At 38.8% G+C, this 18,954-nt stretch overlaps 1 pseudogene; it reads right to left on the reverse strand.

The window, feature by feature from the left end:
* Positions 1-10,770: 10,770 nt before the first annotated feature.
* Positions 10,771-17,796, reverse strand: LOC110870570 (annotated as a pseudogene).
* Between the last annotated feature and the right edge of the window lie 1,158 nt (positions 17,797-18,954).

Consider the following 18,954-nt stretch of genomic DNA (forward strand, 5'->3'; position numbering starts at 1 on the left):
TGATTGGGTTAGCCGAGCCCACATGAACTGGGCTAGATCTCGCCGTACCAGTTTGCGAATCCAAGATGGGCCCAGCAGCTTTTTTAACCGATCCAGGGCCTGATTCCGATAAAGCAGGGCCCAAAGCTTCGTCCAACCCTACTGTTGGGCCATTCTTTTTACCTGCACCCATGTTAAGCCCAGCAGCCTTATCGCTGGGCTTAACTGGGCCGACATCCACTTCAATACCAACCATTGGGCTATCATAATTACTCCGAGTCCCTGATGATCCAGCTCCTCTGTTTTTTGGGCCATTAATCAGCCTATCAACATCTTTTTTAGCTAGGGGAGCCCACTTTACATTGGGCTTTTTCCGAGTAATTAACGTGAACCCATCATCTTGAACCATTGGTTTTTTCAAGATAGATTTTATAACCGGTTGATTCACAATATTTTTGCCCTTCATAACATTATCAACCGGTTTTTGCATTTCCTCATGGCTAGCTTCCAAATGCCCAAAAACATTACGTTTCCCACACAAAGGAGGTTTCCATTTGTATGAAAGATCAAGGTAAGCAATTTTACTCGGTAAACCATTTAAAGATGGGAAACGAACCTTCACCCGATCAGGTAATCCACATGAAGCACTAGCCTCCACAAGAACACGAGCGAAGCTTAAAGGTCCCCTTTTGGTCTCACATCTTTCATATGTTGCCTTATCTAACATAAGCGGTTTTCCGATTCTACTCACAATTTGACCAATGTTGCCTCCATTCCATAAGCAAAGCGGAAGATCTTTAATTGTAACCCATATTGGCACCTTATCCAATTCCGGTTTGGACAATATGGTATCCGGTTGCCATAGTTGTAATACAAGCGGAACATTTTTCACCAACCAAGGGTTCCTTTCAAGGACTTGAATCATACCCTCCTCATGATCAAATGTGAAAAAATAATATCCACCTCTCTTTTTATTGATGGACTTTAATCCAAACTTGTGCCATATTTTAATAAGGTTCTCTTTTACTATTTGAAATGACAAATTTTCACCCACAAAGTATCCATAGAGTTGCAACCGATGAGCTTTGATACTTTTGGTCATGAAATATCCATTAAGATTCACAATAGCCTCCCCATCTTCAACCATAGGGGCCTCATTCATCAATCTTGTTTCACTCTCTTCAATTTCAAGTCTTTTCGTTAGTTGAGAAAACAATTCTTGGTTCCAAAACTTTGTACCAAAAATTGGATCCACATCAACACCATTAGGTCCAAACTTCAAATTAGGATTACACACAACTGAAACATAGGCTTCTTCAAATTATTAGGTTCAAAAGAACCAAATTGTAAACACTGATTTGTGATCTTTTGAGGCCCAAGTGAAATTTGAATATTCTGATTTAGCCCATCACTGTTTTTAGATTTATTAAGTCCCACGAATTCGTCAGGTTTATAACCTTCTTCCACAGACCCAATAGATTTAGTAACTGGGCCCACCATAGGTGATGGCCCAACATTAGATGGACTAACCTCATTACGTTGTTGGTTCACATTTTCCATATTCAAGCCCACATCAACATCAGTCTTCAACATTAGATCATCAGCACCAGGCCCAATCTCTATAACCTTGTGAATCTGATCTGCTATATGCGCATCAGGAAATAGGCCCAATTCAGCAGCATTTTTTGAAACATCCCCATCTGGCCCAACTTTAACAGACCCACACTCAGGCCCAACTGAAACCCTAGGTGATGCGACATTCTTTGCAGCCGTCATGGAACATTCTCTGACTTTGCTGACGTCACCTTCTCGATTACCGGACTCATGTTCAAAAATCAAACCCGATGACGAATCCGGTATTATCCCCACCGGAGAAACTGCTTCCGGTAATGATTCTAAACCATTGCAACCAGAATTTAGCCCCGATGTAGAATATTTTTGCTCAGAATTACTTCCCGTTGACATATCTGACATTATTTTAACTGGACAAAATTCCGGCGAACCTGCAATTGATTCCGCAATTATCTTTTGCACTCCCTGTTCCAAAACAGGTTTTCTAAACCTCAATGGAGGCCAACCAATCTCATTTTCATCTCATTTTCACAGTAGATGGAGAAGAAGTCACCGATTCTTCTCCAGATACATGAAACGAAGAGCCAGACGACTCAACACTCGAAGTAACCATTTTTTCCGATTGACCAGATATAGATTTCAGAGGAGAAACTGAAGGAACAGTGGAAATAGATCTACTCAGCTCACAAACTTCTTGAATCCACTCATCTTTTTTGTTTTCCACTTTATCATCCTCAGCTTTCTTTTCAATGTTCACAGAACTTTCTGCATTCCCACTAACCAATTTATCCCACCATGAAGCAACCTGCTCCTTTATGGCAACGCTTTCCTCCTTAGTCGTAGATCTGGTGTTATGAACCTTCGGAGGTGGAGTTTTCTTTTTCCTTCCCATATTCTCATGAAAAAACCAGCAGAATTTTCCTCAACCTCACTCACAAATGAATCAGCCAGATGGTAAACGGGATGAAGAAAAGTGGTTGACGGCAGATTAGGGTGGTAGGCGGCGGATTAAGGGTGGCAGAATGATGAAAGACGGCTAGGAAAGATGAGAGAGAAGAGAGAGCATTTTCTCTCTCACCTTAAGTGTGTGTAGGGGAAAATTGACAAATGAGACAAGCTTCCGAGGTTATACCTTATGGTCACATCGTTTAGTTAGTTGTATGATAGGTAGTTTATATGCCTTAGGTAAATTACCAAAATGCCATTTTTATGCCAAAATTCATTTTAAGCATATGTAACATAAATTTTGATATCTAAACTGATTTGGCAACAATATTAGACATTATAAGGCATATTTTACTTGTCATATGACTAGTTAGGCGGTCCGAACGCGTTTTACGCGAACGACGCGTTAAAGTAGCATAAGCTACTTAAACGGGTCGTAATAGGTTGTTAGCACTTAGGATAGGTTCCATTTTAGAATGTAGGCTTTGTTAAACCATATTACGTGAGTTCATACACTCATTTGGTTTACGAAACCACATTTTATCCGATCCTCCGATTTAGGTCGGTTTATTAACATAGATACCTATATTAGGTGCCGTTTGATTCCGTGATCTTTCTAGCATTGCTTGGTGGTTATCTAAGGACTATTAAGCAATCCCAAGTGAGTACATAGACCCCTCTTTTACTGTTTTCAAAGTATTTTGGGGTGGAACACATGTGCCTACTTGTTACTTTCGTGCTTTCCATGTTTTCGTATCATATGCTTGCCATGTTCATTAGTACACTTATAGTACATGATTTCATCGTATTTTTGCAATGTATGTCCTTTGTTGCATACTTAGTACATCGTTTTACATTACATTTTATGCTATGTATGACCATTTAGTTCATACTTAGTACATCGTTTTACATTACATTTTATGCTATGTATGTCCATTTAGTTCATACTTAGTACATCGTTTTACATTACATTTTATGCTATGTATGTCCATTTAGTTCATACTTAGTACATCATTTTACATTACATTTTATGCTACGTATATCCATTTAGTTCATACCTAGTACATTTGTTTTTCATCACATGCTTACATTTGGTATGACATTTGGTTTGTTTAAATGGGACCAAAATACATTCATTAACATTAGCTACGTCGTTCGTTAGTTGGTAGTGGTACCATAGGAATTGACAACTCCCGTTCCTGACATCCTAGGTATGTTTGGATGAAAGGAATGACCGAATTCGATACACATAACTCAGATAAACCTTTAAATTCGTTTAAGGGTTTATCGCCACAGTCTCAAGGCTTGAATGTATGCATTTTAACAATACCGCATAGATGTTTGTATCAGTAAAGCATGCATTATTTTACAAAGCATAACTTTTTATTTATTCAAATACCTTGTTTTGTGCATTTTTACCTATGATTAAGTAGTCACTCTTTGCTTAACATACATAACATTTGTTTACAAATTTCATGATTTACATTTGACATTAGACTTGGTTTTCACACAAACATTTTGACATTTGATTATACATAAACATTTTTACATTGATGGTTTGTTTGGTAAGTGATTTAAGTAACGAGGCGTGTGTAATATGATACAAGCATGGTGGATACGCCGTTGGTACTTCCTATATATAAGTGCTTGTATGATATTACATATCGTAGCGTTATTTAAATCATTTCAATTTCATATCATATGCTTGCCATGTTCATTAGTACACTTATAGTACATGATTCCATAAGTTCCCACACAATAGATTTGTTTGTATATGTATATATATAGGTTCGTATAAACTATACCTTTATGCTTGCATAGATAGCGCGAGGACGCGATGCAGAGAGAGGGAGCGAGAACGAGTAATTAGACATTAGTTTTGTTGCAAACATTCAGTTTTCGTTTTAGATTGTGATGGTTGTGCGACTTGTGCGTTTACAAAAGCAGGGAGCAAAAATCGATAAATCGAGAAATCGATAAAGCGTAAATTTTTAAATCATAGCCACATAAGCGTAAATAAGTTTAGTAAAGCGTAAAATCGGCAAGTCATATGCTAGAGAAATAGATAGAGTGCCTCGGTTGTTTAGGCGTCGACTACCCATGGTAACCCAACTATACCCAACAAGTTCGTGCACGCGTGTTGCACTAGAAGACTTATGCTTCCACTGGGATGCAGCTCATGGAATTCGTCTTCCTAGTCATCGCGTGGCTCAAGTTATCGTTACAGCCGACTCCTTGGTGAGAGCTTTTGAAAACCATTTTATAGAGAGTGGAATGGTTCATTAAGATACGGGTTTCACCCCTGACTTAATAACTTTGCTCCTAACTGTCGTTGTGCTCTTCGAATAAGTCCGGGAGTTCCATAAGATTTTGAAATGGAGACTTTCGTTGAGTTATGGATGTCACTCCTAGCTTGATGAAAAGTTCTCGTGCTAGAAAAATGCGCTGAGTGAGCGATCTTATCGAGAGTTCTTGGTTTTCACGCCTGATCTCGACTGGATCACTTGGTTGTGTTATGCGAGTATTTTCGATAACGTGTGTATTGTGTTGGCCTTAGGAAAGGCTAAGTAATATTCCATCCTTAGGAAAGGCTCTTCATGTGAAACTGTAGTATGCGGTGTTCACGCGAAGTTGTAGTTTTAGCGGATTCGAACGAGAGTATCAAGTAGGCCCGTGCAAATCCTACTGGGTTCGCACAAGTCGGCCTGTTGGTTCCTAGACTATAGACTAGGTCGTTTCTAAGACATTGACCCGGACTAGGTCAAGTCTGGCCTAATTCCCTATAGTTATGGCTCTGATACCAATCTGTCACACCCCAACCGATGGCGGAATCATCGGGGCGCGGCACTAGGCGAATCAGATTGCTCAAGAGAATCCATAACAACTATAAAGCGACAATATTTATTACATTTGTTATCCCATACTAACAAACAATACAGACACATAAGTTATCACAGATTTCTTGCCCTCTCGAACAATACAAATCCGACAACCTAGATTTTAGGTCAGTTTTCTAGACTACCTAGCTTGATTTGATGTAGGCTACAACTAAACCTGCAACATACGTTAAAACAACGTCAATACAAAAGTATTGGCGAGTATACAAGTTTTGATAGAGTAGCGTAAATAGTTAAAAGTGCTGCGAATTACCAAATACATAAACGAGATACCTCAACATACATGCATATAAGACAAATACTACCAGCTAAGTCACTCGAGTTGCGATTGCGATTGCTATTCATCCTAACTAGACCTCGTCGGGTTCTATAGTACTATACTAGTTAAGGCGGGACCTCGCGAGTATAAGTCCTAACACATATGTAACTAGCATCACGTGTAAATATGCATAACAGTTATTCGCAAGTGATAACAGTTTGACTGAATAATTTGTTTTGATAACTTTGATTGATAGGAACGTATGTTACACCCAAAATGCGATAAAAAGGGTTCGAGTATACTCACAGTTGGTGTTCAGCAAGTAAACACAACTTGGTTGGATTGAAGGGAGCGCGTCTGAGATTAGCCTGATTACAGATTGATAACGTAAGCGTTGAATAGTGCGTTAAACGGTGGCGGTGAACCAAGTGTCGGATGGTAATCCGATCGGATGGCCACTCGATCGAATGTCAATCTGTTCGGGTGGTCATCCGATCGGATGGCCATTCGATTGGATTGACATCTTGTTTGGTAAGGATGTGTTTGTGTACGATGGCTTTGAAGTTTTCGTTGTAGCATTTTGAAAACAGAGAAGTATCTCTACCCTTCAGGTCGATCGACCGAACGGTCGTTCGATCGGGTAACGATCCGTTAGGTAGGACACCTAGTGAGAACAAGTTCACAATAGGGTTGTCACTCGATCGGATTGCAATCCGATCGGGTGGCAATCCGTTGGTCATTGAACATGTTGAAAATTGCTTAAGTGTTGAAGCTCCAAATGTCACATGGTCGGATGGTCATTCGATCGGATGGCAATCCGATCGGATGGCAATCCGTTCGACGTTCAGATCTTTGAAAAGTTGGAAATAAAAGCCTAAGTGTGGGACCAAGTGTAAGCCGATCGGATGGTTGCTCGATCGGATGGCAATCCGATCGGACGGCAATCCGTCCTAACGACCTGATCGTCTTTGACACTTGACTGTTTTGAAAGTTTTGCTATGACAACGTGCCAAACAACAGAAACCCCATCAAGACTCAAGTGACCCGATCGAACAAGAATCACCCTAGTCTAATCAGTCCACTGTTCGAGACGGTTGTTCATGTTTAACCCGAAATCGGTAGTCTCTTTGATAGAACTCAGATCTTGAGCTGACAAATCACTAAGAAAGAGTAGAAGATCAGAACGAGCTTCGATTCTATCGGTTTTGAGTGCACTGAGTGTAAAAGAGTTGAAAGAAAGTTGGAAAACCATCTTTCCATCCTTTTATCCATGAATATATCTAGATCTATGCGAAAGTGTTGTTTAATCATGTGGAAATCCTTCAGATCTGAGTGGTTCTTGGTGGAATGAGGCCAACACTTGAAGTTCATAAGAACTCCATGATGACATCATCCTAGAACACCACAAATCCATTGATTTCATGGTTATAAGTTAAGATTCAAAAGAGGAAATGATGAAGAAGTGCGTGTAGATCATAGAAGTACAAGATTTGAGGTAGAAACTTACAAGATTCGCGAGAAATCGAGAGAAAATAGCCCCAAAGCGTGCTGGTCGAGTGGGAGCTGTCACATCACTTGAACAGTGATGTGACAAGGGCTATTTATAGGTGAAGAGGAGAGAAGGTGATAGGGTGCCATGGATCGGATGGCTATCCGATCGGGTGACGCTTTGATCGGATGGCCATTCGATCGGTTGGTCATCCGATCGAGGGCATCCGACGAGTTGCGTTTCGACATTTCATTTTGTTCGTTAAGCATTGCGATAGTTTGGTCAGACATCTTCATACCCACATTTATATATTTGTTATAATTAGTCACAAAGGGTCGTATAAATATCCACATTTCAAAGTCTCTGTTGCGATAATCGAGTTGCGCGTTTTGAATATGCGTTGTGTTGCGACACATCACGGCTATCGAGGAGGGTAGAATAGGTCCTCACTCAATGTCATCGTGAGTGTTTGTACGTGCGATGTGATGTGTTATAGCGATAAAGTATGCGTAATATGCGAAAATACTACGAAATAGCGATATATGCGCTATAGCTACATTATGATCCGAATCTCTGGTGCTAGGCGTAACGAGTATAACGAGTAGTAACAACGCATGAGTGTGGGTTGTTACAATACCTTTCAATCAAATCAGCCGGTTGTTTGAACCCAAATTTAACGCGTAATAATTAATTAAGTACGAAACCCGAATATGCGTCTGAATGCAGATATCAACTGTGTGATTTTATTGGCGATGCGTGTCACATGACCAAGATTTCCAACCCGCAGTGCATTTCTTCTGGCAGCGGCCAACGTCGGCTGTATTATTGAAAGAAATCGCTAAAAGAAAATCAAACTCGTTTTTATTTTAACCATCCTATAATACCAAAGAATTGTCAACGTGTATATCTAACAACTTGAAATATATTAACCAAATTTTACTTCCTACGATTAGAGTTTACCCGGAGGAAGCCCATGGTTTAAAAAATGGCCGAGGCGGTCGTCCTGATCCGCGCCTCAGTTCGAAACAGAGAAAAAAACGTATTTGAGGCGGCGCCTCGGGGTCAGAAATTATACGCACGCCTCAGTGGAGTGAGGCGTAAGTTTCAGATCTGAGGCGGAATGATTTTGGAGAGGCGTACGTATATATTTTTAGGCGGGATTAAATGATAGATTAGGGTTTATTAAGCGCCAAAAGATATTGGCGGCAATAAATAAACTAGCGCTATTATTTTTTTTGTTTCTTTAATTAGCTTTAGGGTTTTTCATTATACACATCCAAAAAAACACGCATCTGCAATCAATCGTGATTCTGGAACTATTTCTTTCAATCTTCAATACAGGGAAGTTTTCTTCACTGCTTTCTTTCATCTGGAACTATTTTGTTTCTTAATAATTGATGATGATGATTATTGATTGATCTTGTTATGACTGATTTTTATTGATTCTGTTATGGCTAATGATGATTGAAATCGTGATCCTGTATTAATAATACTTGCTGATTTTTATTGATGTTGTTATGGCTGATGATGATTAGAATAATCCCAAGTTCAATTCGTTTTTATTAGAATAATCCCATGTTCAAGATACAATGGTTAGTGATTTGATGAGAAAAGTCATTTTTTGATGTTAAGTATTTATTATTTTATGATATATATAATTTTAAGAGAAAAATGCCCGGATAGTCCCTGTAGTTTACTCATTTTTCACCTTTAGTCCCTAACTTTCTAAAATTACAATTATAGTCCCTAACTTTTGCAATTTCGTTCCCGGATAGTCCCTGGCACGGATGGAGGTTAGTTTTTGGTGTTAAATGGATGTAAAATTACTAAAATACCCTTACTAATAAAAAACTAATTAATCCTTATAAATGGGCCCTACCAATTTCTTAAGAATATAAAACTAACTAGTATTATAACTGCCGCGCGTTGCGGCGGCATCGGTGTCAAAACATATTGCAACTCGAATTTATACTATTAAATGAAAACGTATTCCGTTTGACAATTTTTATTTGATCTTTGTTTAAATGAGCACCACCCACCATTTTCTGATTTTCAATTCCACCATCACCACCACCCAACATTTTCCAATTTTCATTAGCCGTCTTTGGGAGCGATCGATCGGCTCTCTCTCTCTCTCATACACACATAACTACAAGATCACCGCCGGCAAAACCCCATCCTTCTTCGGCTACTCATCTCCGCAACAAAACCCTGGTCATAAACCATCACTCCAATTGATGCATGTCTAAAACTGTCACAAATTTGAAAAAAAATAGAGGTTTAATAGGTTTTAAAGTATACTGTAATGAAAAGTTTATCTAAATTGGATATATCCAGAGATCCATCTATAAGTCTTCTATATCCTTGCTTAGGAGCAATCAACATCAGGCCTAACGCAACCTTTCTAACATTACTGGCGACACTCCATATATCCACCAGGTCGCATAATGGGTGTAAATCATAGAGTTGAATGTTTGTTTTTGAATCAATAGTTGAAGTTCATTATTGTAACTAAAAAGTTTCAGGTCCAAACTGATTAATAGTATGGTAACAGAACTTTTAGGCAAAAGTTTTGGTGTAAGTCATTATTTTAGGCAATTTTATTAGATCCGCCATTTCAAGCCAAAATGTAAAATCAAAAAATAACCCAAAACTGAATCAAACTCATATGTGAAACAAAAACTTGAAATCGATCGCTTACTAAACTGTAAAACCAAAATTTCCATTTTGGTTCGGGTTGAGCCCAAAATAGAATCATGCACACCACTGAGTGAGAACTTCTAAATTGATGATATTTCTTTGAAGAATATTTTTTTTCTAGCATCTAAGTTTTTATTTTATTTACAGATTAGGTTTATAAATTTTAGAACATTTGTGACAATTTCACAATTAAAATCTTATTAAACAAAGCCATACACGTTTTATTTGAAAACTAACTACAAAGTTACTAACTCTAATATAGTAAAACCCAAAATCAACATTGAAAAGAAATATGTAGGACATTGGTGAAGAAAGTAAATATATATTTCAACTTTCAGAAGTTTATTTAGAAAGCCATGGTACAAATCCCTGTGAGAAGGGGCGTCACCACCGGCGGTGGCCGGTTCCGGCGACGGGGAATATTTCGGCCGCGACGGTTTCACACAACGAAACTAATGTTAGACAACGTTGGGCTCCCGATACAGCTGTGCGACGGCAATCTGTAATTGCAATAGTTTTTCTGGCAACACTGATTAGCGGCGGCAGGCATACCGCACAACACCACCAGAACGCCACTACGACACAATTGCCGTCGGCCAAGGGGATCCGCCCCTCTCCGGCAACCTCAAACCACACCTAAAACCATCTTCGTACCAACGTCGGGTTCGATTTCTGGAAACACAAGCTTCTGTTTTGTTTAGGTTTTAGAGTTCTTTACCCAGACCGTAGCGCTACAATCGCTGCCTACCATTCAAATCCATGCACATTTGGGTAGAATCCGAAAAAGAAAAAAAGAAAACCTAAAATGAAGGACAGTACTTTAGTCTCTCTACTTTATTCATAGTGATGGTAGAACTGTAATTATTATTCAATTTTCGTCCAATCAATGTACTCTTCCTAAGGAACTACATGAATTGTTATATATAGAATAGAATATAATATAATACCTTAAAATTCTCATTTTCATAATCAGTACAATAACAATTACACATCAAGATTAGAACGAAGAGGTTAGAAGAATAAGACGCTATGGGATCTATGCTTCTACAGGAGTTTCAATTGCAATCTTTTGCGAACGCTGAACATCTTTTGACTTGTTGACCGATTCCCATAGCTCCGGCACTGCTTCCCTAATGTTGTGTATACTCTATAAGGCGTAGTCCACGCCATTCTTACGTTGTGACGACCCAACCTATTTGATTCAACAAGAGGAAAAAAAACTTAGTTTCAAAGACAATAACTATCAACATTAATACTCACAACAAAAATGACTTACCTACACAATGGTGAGGCCGGTGAGTTTTGCAGTTTGTATATTGTGTATACTGTTATCAAAGAACAACTGAAAACACCATGTTTATGACTGTGAGATTCCACATTGTAGCGACATCTATTTCTTACGATCATGTTATAATATCTAAGATAACTTACGGTTTTACGAGGGTTAATGTTGGCCATCTTAAAAGCCTGTTGGAAAGCGTTTTCAGAGGGTTTGCAAGCAATAGGGCTCTTTGGTAGTAAACCAACGGGTTCGTTGTCACTCTTAGAAGTATTAGCGGTTTGGGTTTTAGAGTTTAGGGACTCGAAACATATGACATCATCAAAGCAGTCCCCCAATCCAAGTCGGCCAAGAACTTCTGCCACATGTGCCTCGTTCGCGTTTGAGAAAATGTATGAAATAAACAATGAAACCATGATTAAAAGAAAAAAAGAAAACTTCATAGAAACCATCAAGTGTGTATCCAGTAAAACGGACTTGAAAACATACCACTTTCCTGATGGGCAAACTATTTAAAATACTTTTAAGAACAGGGTCGGGTTTCAGATATTCAAATGGTAATCTCCCGTGAACAAAACTGTTAATCACTAATTTCACAAGATTAGATTTCTGAGGATTCTATTTAGAATTATAGACAAAAAAGTTACAGGAAAATTCGGTACCTATGGTAGTCATCATGGTCAAAATCATAGCCAATAGCCTGCACAAATAAAAAATTACACGATTTGATATCAAATGTACAAAGAAACTAACCCTTTATTCAGACTTCACAAAGATCAAGGTTTAGAATCAAGATCATACCCGAAGACCAGCAACTGTTGTCCCGTAATCCTTGTAGAGTTGGACACACATTTCCAGAACTTTGCTTTCCTCTATATCAAGCTTTTTCACCATATACTCTAAACAAAAGCATTCATGTAACAGAGATGATAAGTTAAATTCATATACAAATCTATACCTAATAAATAACTAACTTGTTGTATCACGTGTCAAAATTCTCTGAGCCCAAGATTCTATTTCCCGCCTATTTTATTTCACCCTATTATTGTTTCAAGACTGGGCCTTTTGTTTAGCTCTTAATGGAGCTCTTAATGGTTCAAACCAGGGCCGACTCAACCTTTTTGGAGGCTCAAAGCGAAATAAAAATTGGGGCCCTTTCCGAAAAAATAACATTTTTAAACGACTAAATTCATACTTTTGGTTTTGATTTGACATAGAAATATAGAAAGAAATTAACAAAACATACCAAAGATGAACTCCAAACTTAAAAAAAGGTTTCAAACATAACCCCTACACTACCCCAACAGACTTTAGAACTATTTCATCTTCAACTTACCAAACAATAGTAAACATAGAAACTTTTGTGGGCCTAGAGAGCCATGTCCACTTAAAAAACATAAAAAAATATCAATTAGAAAACTAAGCTCCATGGAATCGAACCAGTGTATTAACACAAATTATTGGGATTCTTTACCACTACAACACAACACTACTATTGGTATATATCATCAAATTAAATAGTAATATCCATATCAAATTTATATATAATTTTTTTAAACGGAGGCCCTAAAATTTTAGAGGCCCAAAGCCCTTGCTTCACTTAAATGGCCCTTGGGCCGGCTCTGGTTCAAACCTCTTATAGGTTCAGCAATTAATAGTTCAGACTGTTTGTTTCGCGAGCAGATATCTGAATGGTTCAAACATTTGCCTCTGAATGGTTAAGCATTATACTAAGTCTGAATTGGTCAAACATTTCCCTTTGAACGATTAAGCATTATACTGGCTCTTAATGGTTCAGGCCTCTTACTGGTTCAGCACTTAATGGTTTAGACAACACTTAACCATTTAGAAATTACCATACATAATTTCAATCAATTCTTATCTCAAAATATTGTTTTATAATTCCTAATTCTTCATTACTAACTATTTAATATTTCATTTATTCAACCTGTATAATACAGAAGTTACTAACGTAGGTAACAAAAAAAAATGATATAGGCAACAATCTAAAAATAATCAGTTGTATATGCAATAATACCTTTGATGTTCTTGGTGCACTCAGCTGACAGCCCAGAGCTTAGAGGATAAAGGGTGTCATCCACATCTAAAAGTCCAACATAACAAAGTTTCAAAATCCCATTAAAAAAATAAATTAAAATTTAATCAAGTCAGAAATGAAAATTTAGATGCATACTAAAAAGAAGGCATTCATATCTTGAATGTGGGATCTGTTGCTGGTATTCGTTTTCATAGTCCACTTTGTACTAACCTACAAAATCATATTCATCATTTGACCAAAAATAGCCAAACATTTGACCCATCTAAAACCTTATTCCAATGTTGTTGGATTTGATTTTAGGATTATCGGCAAAACCAAATACTAACCCGGAACAAATGCTTGTAATCAAGCTAAAAAAACAGAAAATAAGATCCAAAAGATATACAAACACATTTGGGATCTAAAATAGTAATATTAAATGATGAAATAAATGAAAGAAGCATAGGAAGACTTACCGGAGATGGAATAAGTGTAATGTGAAGGATGAAATGTGGGTTTGGGTTCAAGATTCGAATGAAAATAAGGTTGATTCATAGGGCGAAGAAACAGGAAAAGGGGCTGAACAGTTTGAATATAAACAAGAGGTGGCTTTGGAAGCAGATTCACCACATCGCCATTGTCATCATAGGTCACGGCGGAACCCTAGACTCGTCGGAACTCGCCACTACCACCTCTGATCGCTCGAATCTTCACCAGAAAGCCCTAGAGTCGACGACTTCGGTTCTGTTTGTGGGAGGCGAGCACGCGTCGAAGGCCGGTTGCCGGAGACTCGCCGGCTCCCGGATCTCTGTTTCTCTCTCTTACTACTCTTCTCGTGTCTCGTTCTGTTTCTTTGTCTGCATGTCGCTGTTGAGAAGGGGAAGATAAAGTGGGTAAAAAAGAAGAAAAAAAGAAGGGTCGAACCGGCGTTGTTTTATTAAGAAATACTACACACTAACCACTCTACCAAATGTTAATATGTTTCAAATTAAGGGAGAATACGTATATATACAGTGAATGAAATGGTTGGAGGTACTATTCACAAGCTTTCTTTTTTAATATATGTATAATTCTCTACCCCACCCCACCCCCACCACACCCCTATCCCCCTCCTTCGGTCTTCCCGACAAACCCACCCCCACCGGTTCTTACGAGCATCCTAAACCTGTAACACTCTTTAAATTTTACTTGATTTTATAATAGATTATACCCTTGTAAATTGAAGTTTCTTAATTAACATAAAAACTTTCAAGCAAGAAGTTCATAAGTAGCATAAACCTTAGTCAACTAACGACTAAATTAAAACATTTCTAAAGTTGTTTAACAATTGTTTACAACCCATAAACCAAGTCTAATTAAGATATAAAACATTGCGGAAGCTTCAAAAGAAATTGTGTTCGGTTCTTCAAACAAACATGCTTGATCATCATCCATATTCTTGCCAAACCTGAAAACTAAAGATTTTAACAACTCTTAATGTTAGAGATTCTTAGGAATATTACATAATCAATACTACGTTTAAAAACGGATTTGATTTCAGAAAATATACAAAGTTCAACATTCATTTTAGGGCTCCACCGTAACTTACGGTAGTCACCGTAAGTTACGGTGGCTTCTAGAAAACTATGGTTCCACCGTAACACAGGGGTAAAACACCGTAGCCTTCTGACCTCTACCATAAGTTACGGTGGTACCGTAACTTACGGTAGCCTCTGCACATATAAGTTTTTGACTGTTTTGTTTGTGTTGCCCATACCAATTTCTCGAATCCTTTATTCTAACAAATCAACATATTAAATTCTCGTGTTTTAATATGTCAATATTCAATGGTCATCAATAGACCAATCAATCATATTACGAAGCAATATCCATGCTTTATTTGATTATTCGACCCGTTTCGCTCGTCTAAGGAATCCTCCTTTGTGACGACTACCAACGAGTTCCAACCAAATTTGGCCTATTATTCAATATAGCGACTTCACCGCTTTAATTCAAAACAACCCGTATTCTAAAATTTAACTACGCATATTATAATCATCAAAATCTATTTAATGTAATGGGTCAAGTTACATACCTTCAAAGTAGGCCTTTCAAACGTGGTTCGCCACCCGATTGTCCACTTGACGCTCCCGCGCCTGTTCCTATAGAGTTCATTTATGATATGTTTAGAACTCTCTTTCAATCATAATTCGCATAATACATCAAAACGTCATAATTATGCATTTAAACTTGGAATTTCAGTTTTAAGCCTTCTTAGAGGCATTTCAAGAAACACTTCAAGGGCAGATTTTTACATGATTAAACATCAATTCTCTAGTTTATCATTTAACCCTATTTTCACATCATTCAACCTTTTTATATGATTGTTATCTTCTAATTTCTTGAAATCATTTCAAAATTGCCAAATTAAACTAGATCAACAATCTATTTCCTAGTGTTCATCAAATTACACATAACCCACTAATCACCTACAATGGTGTTCATAGGTTTCACTAAAATTTCATATGATTTCAGCTTGTATTTGTCTAGGGTTTGTCCCTAGACACTATATTGTTCTTAATCCATCATAAAAACAAACATGCAACCCTAAATTTCAGATTTCCCGAATTTGTGAGAATTTCAAGTTGAGAGTTTTCATCAAATTTTACATACCTTGTAATCCTCTTGTGATGAGGATCAATAATCTATGCTCGATTTATGTTTTTGATCAGATTTGGACCTTCAATTTGTGATGAACTAGGGTTTTGATGGAGCTTGGAGTCGCCCCTGGCTCCTGATCGATCTCCACAACACAGACAAATGTGTTTGTGTTTTAATTTTGTTATTTTAGTAACACTAGTTCTCATTTAGACACTTTTAACCCCTCACTTTTCATACTTTATTTGTTTTAGCTCTTAAATGCCTATAAGTGACCCACTAACTTAGTTAGTGCCACTCTTAGTCAGTTTAATTCACTATTTTATTTGCTACCATATTGTAAATTTAAGAACTCGTATTTTCAGGATGTTACAAGTCCACCCCCTTTAAAAAGGTTTCGTCCCCGAAACCAAAGTACGTACCAAATAAAGTAGGGTAGAGACGTCGCATCTCCTCTTCAGACTCCCACGTAGTATCCGAGCCTTTCTTATGCTCCCACTGGACATTGACTTGATCGATTTGTTTGTTTCGCAAGTGCTTGGCCTTTCGATCTAAAATTTCCACTGGTCTCACCGCATAATTCCGGCTATTATCCACTTCGATATCATCGTAATGGATATAAGCCGTTTCGTCCGCTAGACACTTTCGCAATTGCGACACGTGAAACGTGCCATGTATTCCGTTCAATTCTTCCGGCAATTCCAGGCGATAAGCCACCTTGCCAACCCGTTCGATGATTTTAAATGGCCCAATAAACCTCGGGCTTAGTTTTCCCCTTTTTCTAAATCTGATAACACCCTTCCATGGGGAAACCTTTAGCATAACCATATCACCTAACTGAAACTCAATCGGTCTTCGCCTTTTGTCGGCATAAGACTTTTGTCTATCTTGGGCCGCTTTCAAATGGGCTCGTACCACTTCAATTTTCTCATTAGTGCTTCGGATTATATCCGTAGGTGCTAGTCCTCGTGGACCCACTTCTCCCCAACATACCGGAGTTCGACACTTTCTACCATATAACATTTCATACGGGGCCATTTTAATGCTCGCGTGATGACTATTGTTATATGAAAATTCGACCAAGGATAGATAGACATCCCAACTACCCCCGAAGTCAATAATGCAAGCCCGCAGCATATCCTCCAGCGTTTGTATTATTCTTTCACTCTGCCCATCCGTTTGTGAATGGTAAGCGGTGCTAATGAACAGTTTAGTTCCCATTTGTTCTTGGAATTCACGCCAAAATTTTGAAGTAAACCGAGTATCTCTGTCCGACACAATGGATATCGGTACCCCATGACGTGCTATGATTTCATTGCTGTACACCTCCGACATCTTCTCGGATGTATAGGTCTCACGAATCGGAATGAAGTGAGCACTTTTTGTCAATCTATCCACAACTACCCATATAGCATCAAACCCACAGTTGGTTTTGGGCAATTTAGTCAACAAATCCATGGTGATTTGTTCCCATTTCCAAACTGGGATGTCCAATGGTTGCAATTTACCATATGGCTTCTGGTGCTCCGCTTTGACTTGCAAGCAGGTCAAACACTTCTCCACATATTTCACAATATCTCTTTTCATCCCGGGCCACCAATAGTTTTGTTTCAGATCATTGTACATCTTGGTCGCACCCGGATGAATTGAATATCGGGATTTATGGGCTTCATTAAGTAGAAACATCTTCACCCCACAAGTATTTGGAACCCATATCCTCCCGAATCGAGTCTTCAACCCGTTATTCCCATCCGACAAATCTTTCAACTGACCGATTATTCTTTCCTTCTTCCAATTCTCCTCTTTTACTGCTTCTAATTGCGCCTCTCGAATACGTTCAAGTATACTCGAGGTCACCACGAGCTGCATCGACCTTACTCGTATTGGGACATAGTCCGCTTTTCTGCTTAGAGCATCCGCTACCACATTTGTCTTTCCGGGGTGATAGTGTATTTCACAGTCGAAATCTTTCACCGTTTCTAACCATAGCCTTTGTCGCATATTTAACTCCTTCTAATCGAAGAAGTATTTTAAGCTCTTGTGATCTGTGAATATGGTGCACTTTACCCCATATAAGTAGTGCCTCCATATTTTTAAGGCAAATACCACCGCAGCCAACTCAAGATCGTGCGTGGGATATTTCTTCTCGTGTATCTTCAATTGCCTCGAGGCATAAGCTATAACTTTGCCCCGTTGCATCAAAACGCATCCGAGCCCCGATAATGAAGCATCCGAATAAACCACCATGTCTTCGACCCCGTCCGGCAATGTCAGTACCGGAGCTTGGGTTAACTTTTCTTTTAGCGTTTGAAACGCTCTTTCTTGATCGATACCCCAAATGAACTTTTATTTCTTTCGGGTTAGCCTTGTTAGCGGTGTCGCGATCTTGGAGAAATCTTGAATGAATCTCCTATAGTATCCCGCAAGCCCCAAAAAGCTTCTAATTTCAGAAGGGTTCTTCGGGGAATTCCATTTCGACACAGCCTCGATCTTGGACGGATCCACCAATACTCCGTCGGCACTTATGACGTGGCCAAGAAATTGTACCTCTCGTAACCAAAAGGCACACTTAGAGAATTTCGCATACAGCCTCTCTCGTCTAAGTGTGTCTAGCACTTCTTGTAAGTGGTGTGCGTGTTCAGCTTCACTTTTCGAATACACCAAGATATCATCGATAAACACGATGACCGATTTATCCAACATTGGCTTGCAAACCCGGTTCATGGGGTCCATGAAAGCCGCGGGTGCATTTGTTAGCCCAAATGACATCACGAGGAATTCGTAATGTCCGTATCTCGTGCGGAAAGCCGTCTTCGGCATATCCTCTTCCTTGACCTTTAGTTGGTGATACCCCGATCTAAGGTCAATTTTTGAAAACCAATTCGCACCTTGTAGTTGGTCGAATAAATCATCTATCCTCGGAAGCGGGTATCGGTTCTTTACCGTGATTTTGTTTAACTCCCGGTAATCGATACACATACGCATGCTTCCGTCTTTCTTTCTCACGAACAATACTGGTGCGCCCCAAGGAGACACACTCGGCCTTATGAATCCCTTGTCAAGCAGGTCTTGAATTTGGGACATCAACTCTTGTAATTCCGACGGTGCGAGTCGGTACGGAGCTTTCGCTACGGGTTTTGCACCCGGAATCAGTTCGAT

The sequence above is a fragment of the Helianthus annuus genome, chromosome 8 (genome assembly GCF_002127325.2).
Source record: "Helianthus annuus cultivar XRQ/B chromosome 8, HanXRQr2.0-SUNRISE, whole genome shotgun sequence".
Taxonomy (NCBI): Eukaryota; Viridiplantae; Streptophyta; class Magnoliopsida; order Asterales; family Asteraceae; genus Helianthus; species Helianthus annuus.